Source organism: Macaca thibetana, chromosome 6, assembly GCF_024542745.1.
Source record: "Macaca thibetana thibetana isolate TM-01 chromosome 6, ASM2454274v1, whole genome shotgun sequence".
Lineage (NCBI taxonomy): Eukaryota > Metazoa > Chordata > Mammalia > Primates > Cercopithecidae > Macaca > Macaca thibetana.
Window position 1 is genome coordinate 156,769,468 of NC_065583.1, and position 12,590 is coordinate 156,782,057.

At 35.2% G+C, this 12,590-nt stretch overlaps 1 protein-coding gene across 11 annotated transcripts in view; it reads left to right on the forward strand.

Moving 5' to 3' along the window:
- CDH18 (cadherin 18) overlaps nucleotides 1–12,590 on the forward strand; it is a 1,131,397-nt gene that overhangs the window by 778,605 nt on the left and 340,202 nt on the right. The gene's annotated exons all lie outside the window — the stretch shown is intronic.

Consider the following 12,590-nt stretch of genomic DNA (forward strand, 5'->3'; position numbering starts at 1 on the left):
CATATGAAGCAAATGATGTTGTAGAGCAAATTATGCTATAGAAACTACTACTTATACTAGAGAGCTCAAAATAATAATTGTAAAAAGGAAACATTATTCATCATATTATACCTCTCTAAACATTGGCCCATACATACAAGACTGAATATTCATAACAAGTATATTACTTTTTCTTTTCTCTCTTGTAAATTGGAAAGACTTAATGGAACACACAATTAAGTAGTAATTTTTCCTTTATTACCTTGAAGGTATATTGGAATTCACATGTCACTTATTGGTACACTGATATTTACTGCTATTTTCATATATTGCTCCTGCACATGTGGCTAAAAAGAAGATGCTCTATCAAGAAAATATCACACACATTTTCTAATATCATAATTAAATAGTAGAAAATATCTAATATTTTCTATTAATTTTTAGAGATGTACTCTTATTTAAGTTAACTTTTAATAGTATATGAATATTTTTCCAACCCCCAACATTAAATTTCATAAAAATATTGATAACTTTTAAATGTAGATTAAGTATGCACTGGATACATAGGCTTTGAAAAAAAAATCACAATGGAATGAAGTTGACAAAATGATCAGTAATTTCAGGTCAAATTCCCTTTCTCTCAAAAATGCAGACAAGAAAGTTTAATGGCTGATCATACTGTTCAGGAAATTATGTGGTCAGTAGCATGGAAGAGTTTAAACGTGTGTCATCTAGGCTCTAGGGTTGAGAACAAACTGGAAATTGGAGAGACCTTCTGATTAATTACTGGTCTTTGGAAGCAGCCGCACTTCAGTTTATTCAAGACCTATGGGAGAAACAGCAAGCACAGCAGTAGAATCTCCGTGACTGCAGGCTCAGTGGCTTCCATCCCCCTGATTGATGATTTATTCTCACTTTAGCACTGTTAGTACTAAAAAAAAATAGTATTCCATCTAAGCCTTGGTGCTTCCCTAATGTGTAGGCAGTACAGGATCACAAGCCATCTGTTCCACCCCTTGTCCAACAGGGACTGGGTTACAGCTGCATTTTCTATACAAGGCAGGAGCTGTGGAGTTAGAATATAGAACATAAAAAAAAGATCTAAAACAATTGTATCATATTCTCATATGCATATTAAAATGAGACAAAAGCTCTGTCTTCATTGTATGCTTTTTTTCCTACCAAGTATTTCATAAAATACATTTTTAAAAATGTAATAACATCAAAACATAATAGATTAGTAGAAATTTATTTGGGTTATGAACTTCAAAATCCTTTTTATTAAAAAAATTGTACCTTTAAGTTTTGGGATACATGTGCAGAACATGCGGGTTTGTTACATAGGTATACACGTGCCATGGTGGTTTGCTGCACCCATCAACCCATCATCTACATTAGGTATATTTCTCCTAATGCTATTCCTCCCCTACCCCACGACCCCCAGACAGGCCCCGGTGTGTGATATTCCCCTCCCTGTGTCCATGTGTTCTCTTTATTCAACCCCTACTTACGAGTGAGAACATGTGGTGTTTGGTTTTCTGTTCCTGTGTTAGTTTGCTGAGAATGATGGTTTCCAGCTTCATCCATGTCCTTGCAAAGGGCATGAACTCATCCTTCTTTTATGGCTGCATAGCATTCCCTGGTATAAATGTGCCACATTTTCTTTATCCAATTTATCATTGATGGGCATTTGGAATGGCTCCAAGTCTTTGCTATTGTGAACAGTGCTGCAGTAAGCATGCGTGTGCAAGTGTCTTTATAGTAGAATGATTTATAATCCTTTGGGTATATACCCAATAATGGGATTGCTGGGTCAAATGGTATTTCTGGTTCTAGATCCTTGAGGAATCACCTTACACCTTATACAATATTAACTCAAGATGGATTAAAGACTTAAATGTAAGACCTATAACCATAAAAACCCTAGAAGAAAACCTGTGCAATACTATTCAGAACATAGGCATGGGCAAAGACTTCATGACTAAAACACCAAAAGCAATGACAATAAAAGCCAAAATTGACAAATGTGATCTAATTAAACTAAAGGGCTTCTGCACAGCAAAAGAAACTATCATCAGAGTGAACAGTCCACCTACAGAATGGGAGAAAATGTTTGCTATCTATCCATCTGACAAAGGGTTAGTATGCAGAATGTACAAAGAACTTTAACAAATTTGCCAGAAAAAAACAACCCCATCAAAAAGTGGGCAAAGGATATGAACACATTTCTCAAAGGAAGAAATTTATGCAGGTAACAAACATATGAAGAAAAGCACATCATCACTGGTCATTGGAGAAATGCAAATCAAAACCACAGTGAAATACCATCTGACGCCAGGTAGAATGGCAGTCATTAAAAAGTCAGGAAACAACAGATGCGGAAGAGGATGCAGAGAAATAGGAATACTTTTCCATGGTAGATGGGAGTGTAAATTAGTTCAGTCATATCCTTTTTCTGTATGCTTTCCATCCTTGAAAGTAGCACAAGAAAAGTATCATTAAAATTGCTCATTTTCGAATAAACCAAGAGGAAAACTATTTTATTATTAAAAATATTTTATGATGCATATTTCTTAAAATTTTAATCTAACTAAGAAACAGAAACAAAACTTTTTGGAAAAGGGAGGGAAATTCAGGCAACTTGTTTTTTGGGCTCGCCTAGTTTTAGTAAAAGATGAAGCCTCAATAGGAAGATCAGTTCTAAACAATCTTTCTGGAATCGAATGAACATATGGTGCCAATGAACATATGGTTGAGAGCTCCTCACATATCAGGAGGCGATGGAGGTTTGTGATGCTGTTCAGGTTTGTAGAAGTTCTGTAAAACTATTTTCCATTCTGTTGTCTGTAGTATGGATGGACAAACGCACAGGTATAAAAGGTCAAACCTGAAAGTGAGTCCTCTTATTCCTCATCTGACCCAGGGACACCTCACTCTTAGTCTTTCTACTTTTTTCTAATTTGCCTTTATGGGCAATTCTAACTTAATTGTACAGATTTTTTTTCTCACTCCCACACACCCCCTGTAACATAAATGCATAACTAAAAATAAAAAAATAAAAACTGCAAAGCTTAGCAATTACTATGTGCTTAAAATAATTATCTTCTGTGCCATTATTTTTACTTGCTTAGAAAATTAATTTAACCTCACATTTATAAATACATTCATAGTGAACCAATTCTTTATTTTCAAAGTACTCTTTTTTTCTTCATTTCCTCTAAAAAACAAAAACAAGCAAACAACAACAACAACAAAAAAGGGATACATGTGCAAAACGTTCAGGGTTGTTACATAGGTATATGTGCGTCATGGCAGTTTGCTGCATCTATTGACCTGTCTTCTATGTTCCTTCCCCTCACTCCCACCCCCCAACAGGCCCTGGTGTGTGTTTCTTCCCTCTCTGTGTCCATGTGTTCTCAATGTTCAACACCCACTTATGAGTAAGAACATGTGGTGTTCGGTTTTCTGTTCCTGTGTCGGTTTGCTGAGGATGATGACTTTCAGCTTCATCCATGTCCCTGCAAAGGACATGATCTCATTCCTTTTTATGGCTGCATATTATTCCATGGTGTATATGTACCACATTTTCTTAATTTAGTCTATTATTGATAGGCATTTGGGTTGGTTCCATGTCTTTGCTATTGTAAATAGTGCTGCAATTAACATACATGTGCACATGTCTTTATAGTAGAATGATTTATAGTCCTTTGGGTATATAGCCAATAATGGGATTGCTGGGTCAAATGATATTTCTGATTCTAGATCCTTGAGGAATTCCCACACTGTTTTCCACAATGGTTGAACCAATTTACATTCCCATCATCAGTGTAAACCTGTTCCTATTTCTCTAGGGCCTTGCCAGCATCTATTACAATCAGATTGGAACTCAGAATTCAGAAACACACAAAATCATGGAATTTCAATTTCATGCAATCTGCCCCTGAATGACTCCTGAGTAAATAATGAAATTAAGGGAGAAATCAAGAAGGTATTTGAAACCAATGAGAACCGTGAGACAACACACCAGAATCTCTGGGACACAGCTAAAGCAGTGTTAAGAGGGAAATGTATAGCACTAACTGCACACATCGGAAAGCTAGAAAGATTTCAAATTGACACCCTAACATCACAATTTAAAGAATTAAAGTGGCAAGAACAAACTAATCCAAAAGCTAGCAGAAGACAAGAAATAACTAAGATCAGAGAAGAATTGAAGGAGATAGGGACACAAAAACCCTCCAAAAAATCAATGAATCCAGGAGCTGGTTTTTTTTTGTTTTTTGTTTTTTTTTTAAATTAGCAAAATAGATAGATTCTTAGCTAGACTAATAAAGAAGAAGAGAGAGAAGAATCAAATGGATATAATAAAAAATGATAAAAGGAATATCACCACTGACCCCACAGAAATACAAACTACCATCAAAGAATACTATAAACACCTCTACGCAAATAAACTAGAAAATCTAAAAGAAATGGATAAATTCCTGGTTATATACACCCTACCAAGACTAAACCAGGAATAAGTCAAGTCCCTGAATAGACCAATAACAAGCTGTGAAATTGAGTCAGTAATTAATAGCCTACCAATTAAAAAAAAAAAAAAAGAAAATATCCCAGGACTGGATGGATTCACAGCTGAATTCTACCAGAAATATAAAAAGGAACTGTTACCATTCCTTCTGAAACTATTCCAAACAATTGAAAAGGAGGGACTCCTCCCTAGCTCATTTTATGAAGCCAGCATCATCCTGATACCAAAACCAGGAAGAGACACAACCAAAAAAAAATCTTCAGGCCAATATCCCTGATGAACATCAATGCAAAAATCCTCAGTAAAATCCTGACAAACCGAACCAGCAGCACGTCAAAAAACTTATCCACCCAGATCAAGTTAGCTTCATCCCTGGGATGCAAGACTGGGTCAACATATGCAAATCAATAAATATAATCCATCACATAAACAGAACCAAAGACAAACACCACAAGATTATCTCAATAGATAGAGAAAAGGCTTTTGATAAAATTTAACATTCGTTCATGTTAAAAACTCTCAAAAAACTAGGTATTGATGGAACATATGTCAAAATAATAAGAGCTATTCATGACAAACCCACAACCAATATATTGAATGAGCAAAAGCTGGAAGCATTTCCTTTGAAAACTAATACAAGGATGCCCTCTCTCGCCACTCCTATTCAAAATAGTATTGGAAGTTCTGGCCAGGGCAATCAGGCAAGACAAAGACATAAAGGGTATTCAGATAGGAAGAGTGGAAGTGAAGTTGTCTCTGTTTGCAGACAACATGATTTTATATTTAGAAAACCCCATCATCTCAGCCCAAAATTTCATTAAGCTGGTAAGCAAAGTCTCAGGATACAAAAACCAGTGTGCAAAAATCACAAGCATTCCTTTACACGAACAGCAGGCAAAAAGAGAGCCAAATCATGAATGCACTCCCATTCATGATTGCTACAAAGGGAATGAAATACCTAGGAATACAGCTAACCTAGGAATACTTCACAACAAGGGTTGTGAAGGACCTAATCAAGAACTACAAACCACTGCTCAAGGAAATGAGAGAGGATACAAACAAATGAAAAAGCATTCCATCCTCATGGATAGGAAGAATCAATATTGTGAAAATTGCCATATTGCCCAAAGTAATTTATAGATTCAATGCTCTTCCCATCAAACTACATTGACATTCTTCACAAAATTAGAAAAAAAAAAAAAAAAAGATTCTAAATTTCATATGGAATCAAAGAAGACCCCGTATAGCCAAGAGAATCCTAAGCAAAAAAGCAAAGCTAGAGGCCTCACATTACCTAACTTCAAAGTATACTATAAACCGACAGTAACCAAAACAGCAGGGTACTGGTACCCAAATGACATATAGAGTAATGGAGCGGAACAGAGACCTCAGAAATAACACCACACATCTGCAGCTGTCTGATCTTGGACAAACCTGACAAAAACAAGCAACAGGGACAAGATCTCCTATTCAGTAAATGATGCTGGGAAAACTGGCCAGCCATATGCAGGGAACTGAAACTGGACCCCTTCCTTACACCTTATACAAACATTAACACAAGATAGACTAAAGCCTTAAATATAAAACCCTAAACCATAAAAACCCTAGAAGAAAACCTAAGCAATACCATTCAGGACATAGGCATGTGCTAAAACTTCATGACAAAACCACCAAAAGAAATTTCGTAGCACTCTTGTATAAAATATAGAATTATTGTGATTACTGTGAACATGAGAAGGGATAACTCCAAAAAGCTGAAAAGTATCTTTTCTCTTCCTCCGTCACAGAAATGCCAGCAAATGTTTTGTCAACAGACATAAAATAATACTCATAAAATGCAGTTCTGGTATTAAAAGAATGTTTTTTAACAGATGAATTAGGTAAGATTGTTCCAAATTATCTTTGAACTTGATTGAAATTTTTGCATCTATAGTTATATTTTACATTAAGTAGACTTGAAACAATTAAGTAGACTTGAAACAATTTTTACTTTTATTTTAGATTCAAAGGGCACATGTGCATGTTTGTTTCATGTGTATATTGTGTGATGCTGAGGTTTGGAGTGTGATCAAACCCATTACCCAGGTAGTAAGCACAGTAATCAGTAGGTAGTTTTTCAACCCTTCCTCCTCTTTCTACTTCACCCCCACTTGTAGTCCGCTGTCTAATGTTCCTATCTTTATGTCCATGTGTACCTGTGTTCAGCTTCCCCTTATAAGTGAAAATACATATTTGAATTTCTGTTTCTGTGTTAGCTTACTTGGGATAATGGCATCCAGTTGTATTCCACATTGCTGCAAAGGACATGATTTTGTTATTTTTTGTGGCTGTGTAGTACTTCATGATGCATACGTATCACATTTTCTTTATTTAATCCACCATTGAGGGACACCTAGGTTATTGAATCCGTATCTTTGCTCTTGTGAATAGTGCTGCAATGAACATATGGGTGCATTTGTCTTTTTGTTAGAACAACTTTTTTGGGGAAAGGGGGGTGCATATCCAGTAGTGGGTTGGATGGTTTGAACAGCAGTTCTATTTCTTGTTCTTCGAGAAATCTCTAACCTGCTTTCCATATTGGATGTACTAATTTACATTCCCACCAAGAGTGTGTGTGTTCCCTTTTCTCCACAGTCCTGATAGCATCTATTATTTGTTAACTTTTTAATGGTAGCTATTCTGACTAGTGTGAGATGGTATCTTATTGTGGTTTTGATTTGCATTTCTTTGTTAATTAGTGATGAGGAATATTTTTCACATGCTTGTTGGCTATTTGTGTGTCTTCCTTTGAAAAATGTCTGTTTATGCCAATTTTAATGTTTTTTTTTTCTTTTTCATTTTTTGTGTTCCTTACAGATTCTAGATATTATACCTTTGTGAGATGCACAGTTTGCAAAATTTTTCTCCTGTTCTGTAGTTTGTCTTTTTACTTTGTTGATAGTTTCTTTGGTTGTGCAGAAGCTCTTTAGTATAATTAGATTTTACTTGTCAATTTTTTTTTTTTTTTTTTTGCGATTGCTTTTCAGGACTTAGCCATAAATTATTTGCCAAGACTTATGTCGAGAAATAAATGTCTGTGATTTTCTTCTAGGATTTGTATAATTTGAGGTCTGCATTTAATTATTTACTTTATCTTAAGGTAATTTTTGTAGATGAGAAGAGATAGGGATCCAGTTTCCTTCTTGTGTGTATAGATTGCAAATTATCCCAGCACCATTTGTTAAATAGGAAATCCTTTCCCCATTGATTGTTTTTGTTGACTTTGTCAAAGATCAGATGGTTGTGAGTGTGTGGCTCTATTTTTGTGTTTTGTATTCTGTTCCATTAGCTTCTGTGTCTGTTGTTGTACCATTACCATGCTGTTTCAGTTACTGTAGCTTTGTAGTATAGCATAGATTGAAGTAGAATAATGTGATGCCTTGGGCTTTGCTCTTTTTGGTAAGGATTGCTTTGGCTATTTGGGCTTTTGTTTATTGTTGTTTTCCATATACATTGTCTAGTAGTTCTTTCCTAGTTCTGTGAAAAATAACATTGGTGGCTTGAAATAATTTATGTTAAATCTGTAGATTGCTCGGGAGCAGTATGGCCACTTTAATGATAACGATCCTTTAAATCCCTGAATGTGGAATGTTTTTCCATTTATTATGCGTCATCTCTTATTTCTTTCAGCAGTGGTTTGTAGTTATCCTTGTAGAGGTCATTCACCTCATTGAACAGATATTTCTCTATGTTTTTCATTATTTTTGTTGCAGCCATTGCAAATGGGATTTTTTAATTATTTTGATTTTCAGCTTGAACATTATTGGTGTTTAGAAATACTACTGCTTTTTGTACTTATATCTCAAAACTTAATTGAAGCCATTCATCAGTGGTAGACACCTTTTGGTAGAATCTTTAGATTTTCTAGGTATACAGTCATATGATTATTGAAGAGAGATGATTTGACTTCTTTTCCTATTTGGATACCTTTTATTTCTTTCTCTTGCCTGATTTTTCTGGCTAGGACTTCTAGTACTATGTTGAATAACAGTGATGCAAGTGGGTAGCCCTGTCTTGTTCCAGGTCTCAAGGGGAATGCTTCCAGCTTTTGTCTATTCAGTAAGACGTTGACTATGGATTTGTCATAGACAACTCTGTATTATTTCGAGGTATATTCCCTTAAGGTATAGTTTTATGAGGGTTTTTATCATGAGAGGATGTTGGATTTTATCAAAAGCTTGTCTTGTGTCTATTGAAATAATCACATCTTTTGCTTTGAATTCTGTTAATGTACTGACTCACATTTATTGATTTGTGTATGTTGAACCAATCTTGCATCTTAGGAATAAAGCTTACTTGAGTGTGGTGAATTAACTTTTTGATGTGGGGCTGGATGAAGTTTGCTAGTATTTTGTAAAAGATTTTTGCATGTAGGTTCATCAGGGCTTTGGCCTGTAGTTTTATTTTTTAATTGTATCTTTGCCATCTGTTCGTATCTGGATAATGCTGACATAGTAGAATGAGCTAGCAAGAAGTATCTCCTCTTTGATCTTTTGGGATAATTTTTGTAAAATTGGTAGCTTAAAGCTCTTCTTTATACATCTACTAGAATTTGGCTGTGAATCCATCTCTTTTTGGTTGATTGGTTTTTAATTACTAACTCAATTTTGGGACTTATTATTGGTCTGTTTGGGGTTAAAATTTCTCGGGAGGTTGTGTTTCCAGGAATTTATCAATTTCCCATTGATTTTCTATTTTATTTACATAAAACTGTTCATAATAGTCTCTGAGGTTCTTTAGCATTTCTGTGGGATTGGTTGTAATGTCACCTTTGTCATCTCTGCTTGTGCTTCTTCGGATCATCTCTCTTTTTTTCTTTCTTAATCTAGATAGAGATCTGTCAGTTTTGTTTATCCTTTCAAAGGAGTAACATTTGGTTTTATTGATTCTTTTTATAGATTTTGGTTCTTAATTTCATTCAGTCCTGCTCTGATTTTATTTTATTGTTATTTGTAATTTTTATTTTAGGTTTGTTATATAGGTAAATTGTGTGTCACATGGGTTTAGTGTACAGATTATTTCGTTACCCAGGTAATAAGCATAGTACCTGATAGGTACTTATCCTCATGCTCCTTTCACCCTTCACTCTTGAAAATACTCCAGTGTCCATTGTTTCTTTCTTTGTGTTTATATGTATTCAAAGTTCAGCTATCACTTATAAATGAGAACATGCAGTATTTGGTTTTCTCTTCCTGCATTTGTTTGTGTCAGGTTATGGCCTCCACCTCTATCCATGTTCCTGAAAAGGACGTGATCTCATACATTTTCATGGCTATGTAGTATTCCATGGTGTATATGTGCCACATTGTCTTTATCCAGGCTACTGTTAATGGGCATTTACATTGATTTAATACCTTTGCTATTGTTAATGGTGCAGCGATAAACATATCTTTATATGCGTCTTTATGGTAGGATGATTTATATTCCTTTGGGCATTTACCGAATACTTGGATTGGGTACAGGAAATGGCTGGGTGAAATGGCACATTGCTTTAGGGTTTTAGAAAAATTGCCACACTGATTTCCACAGTGACTAAACTTATTTACATTCCCACCAGCAGTGTATAAGTTCTCCCGTTCCTTTTTGACCTTGTCATCATTTTTTTTCTATTTTTTGACTTTAGTAATAGCTATTCTGACTGCAGTAAGATGGTATCAAACTGTGTTTTTAATTTGCATTTATCTCATGATTAATGTGTGTTTTTTCATATGCTTGTTGGCTGGGTGTATGTCTTCTTTTGAAAAATGTCTATGTCTTTTGTCCACTTTTTAATGGAATTATTTGATGTTTTTTCTTTCTAATTTGTTTAATTTTCATATGGATTCTGGATATTAGACTTTTGTGTGATACATAGTTTCGAAATATTTTCTCCCATTCCATAAGTTGTCTGTTAAATCTGTTCATAGTTTCTTTTACTGTGCTGAAGCACTTTAGTTTAACTAGGTCCCATTTGTCATTTTCTGTTTATTTGCAATTGCTTTTGGCAGCTTTGTCATAAAATCTTTGCACAGACCTTTGTCCGGAATGATATTTCTTAGGTCACCTTCCAGGGTTTTTATAGTTTTAGATTTTATATTTAAATCCTTAATTGATTTTAATTTCATTGTTGTAAAGGATGTAAGGAAGGGGTCTAACTTCAACCTTCTTCATATGGCTATACAGCTATCCTAGCACTATTTATTGAATAGGGAGCCTTTTCCCCATTGCTTGTTTTTTGTCAACTTTGTCAAAGGTCAGATGGTGGTAGGTATGTGGCTTTATTTATGGCCTCTCTATTCTTTTCCATTGATCTTTTTGTCCATTTTTTGTACCTGTACTATGTTGTTTTGGTTACTATAGACTTGTAGTATAGTTTGAAGTTGAGTGACATGATGCCTGCATCAAGCTATTTAAGCTCTTTTTGGTTTCATATGAATTTTCAGATAGTTTTTGCAAATTCTGTGAAGAATGACATTGACAGTTTGATAGCAATAGCATTGAATCTGTAAACTGCTTTGGGCAGTATGGCCATTTTAACAATATTGAGTATTCCTATCCATGAACATGGAATATTTTTCCATTTGTTTATGTCATCTCTGATTTATTTGAATATGGTGTTGAAATTCTCATTGTCAATACCTTTCACCTCCCTGATTCGGTATATTCCTTTAAAATGTATGTTTTTGTGACTATTGTGAATGAAATTGCATTATTGTTTTGGCTCTTAGCTTGGACGTTGTTCTTGTATATAAGTGCTACTGACTTATGTACAACGATTTTTTATCCTGAGATTTTGCTTAAGTTGTTTTTCAGACCTAGGAGTGTTTAGGCAGAGACTATGGGGTTTTATAGGTATAGGATTATATCATTTGCAAACAGAAATAGTTTGATTTCCTCTCTTTCTATTTGAGTGGTTTTTATTTCTTTCTCTTGCCTGAATGCTCTGGCTAGGACTTGCAGTGCTATATTTAACAGCAGTGGTGTGAGTGGTCATCTTTGTTTTGGTATATTTCTGAAGGGGAATACTTCTAGCTTTTGCTCATTCAGTATATTGATCACTATGGGTTTTTCATAGATGGCTCCTATTATTTACTTAGTAATTAATTATTTTTTTTTGAGGGATTCTTACTGCGTCACCCAGGCTGGAGTGCAGTGACATGATCTTGGCTCACTGCAAATTCTGTCTCCTGGGTTCAAGCGATTCTCCTATCTCAGCCTGCTGAGTAGCTGGGATTACAGGCATGTGCCACCACGCCCGGCTAATTTTTGTATTTTTGTTAGAGACAGGGTTTCACCATATTGGTCAGGGTGGTCTCGAACTCCTGACCTTAGGTGATCCTCCCGTCTTGGCCTCCCAAAGTACTGGGGTTACAGGCGTGAGCCACAGCACCCAGCTGGCTCCAGTTATTTTGAAGTAAATTCCTTCAGTGCCTAGTTTGTTGAGGTTTCTTTAACATGAAGGGATGTTGTATTTTACCAGAAAACTTTTCTGTATCTATTGAGATTATCATTTGGTTTTGTATTTACTTCTGTTTTTAGTGATGAATCACACTTATTGATTTGCAGTGTTGAACCAATTTTGCATCCCAGGGATAAAGCCTACTTGATCATGGGTGGAGTACCTTTTTTGATGTGCTGCTGGATTTGGTTTGCTAGTATTTTTTGAATATAAAAAGTTTCCGAATATAAATTTATCAAAAATATTGGCCTGCAGTTTTGTCGTTGTTGTTGTTGTTTTGTATCTGACAGATTTTGGTATCAGGATGATGCTGGCCTCATAGACTGAGTTAGGGAGAAGTCCGTCATCCTCAATTGTTTTGAAATAGTTTCTATAGGAATGGTCCCAGCTCTTCCTTATACATCTTTTCAGTTGTGAGTCTGTGTGAAATTCAGCTGTGCGTCTGTGTGGTCATGGAGTTTTTCTGGTTGGTAGGACTCATTACTGATTCAATTTCAGATTGCATTATCATTGTATTCAGGGATTCAATATCTTCCTCATTCAAATTTGGGAGGTTGTATATTTCCAGGTTGTCTAACTTATGTGCATAGGGGTGTTAATAGT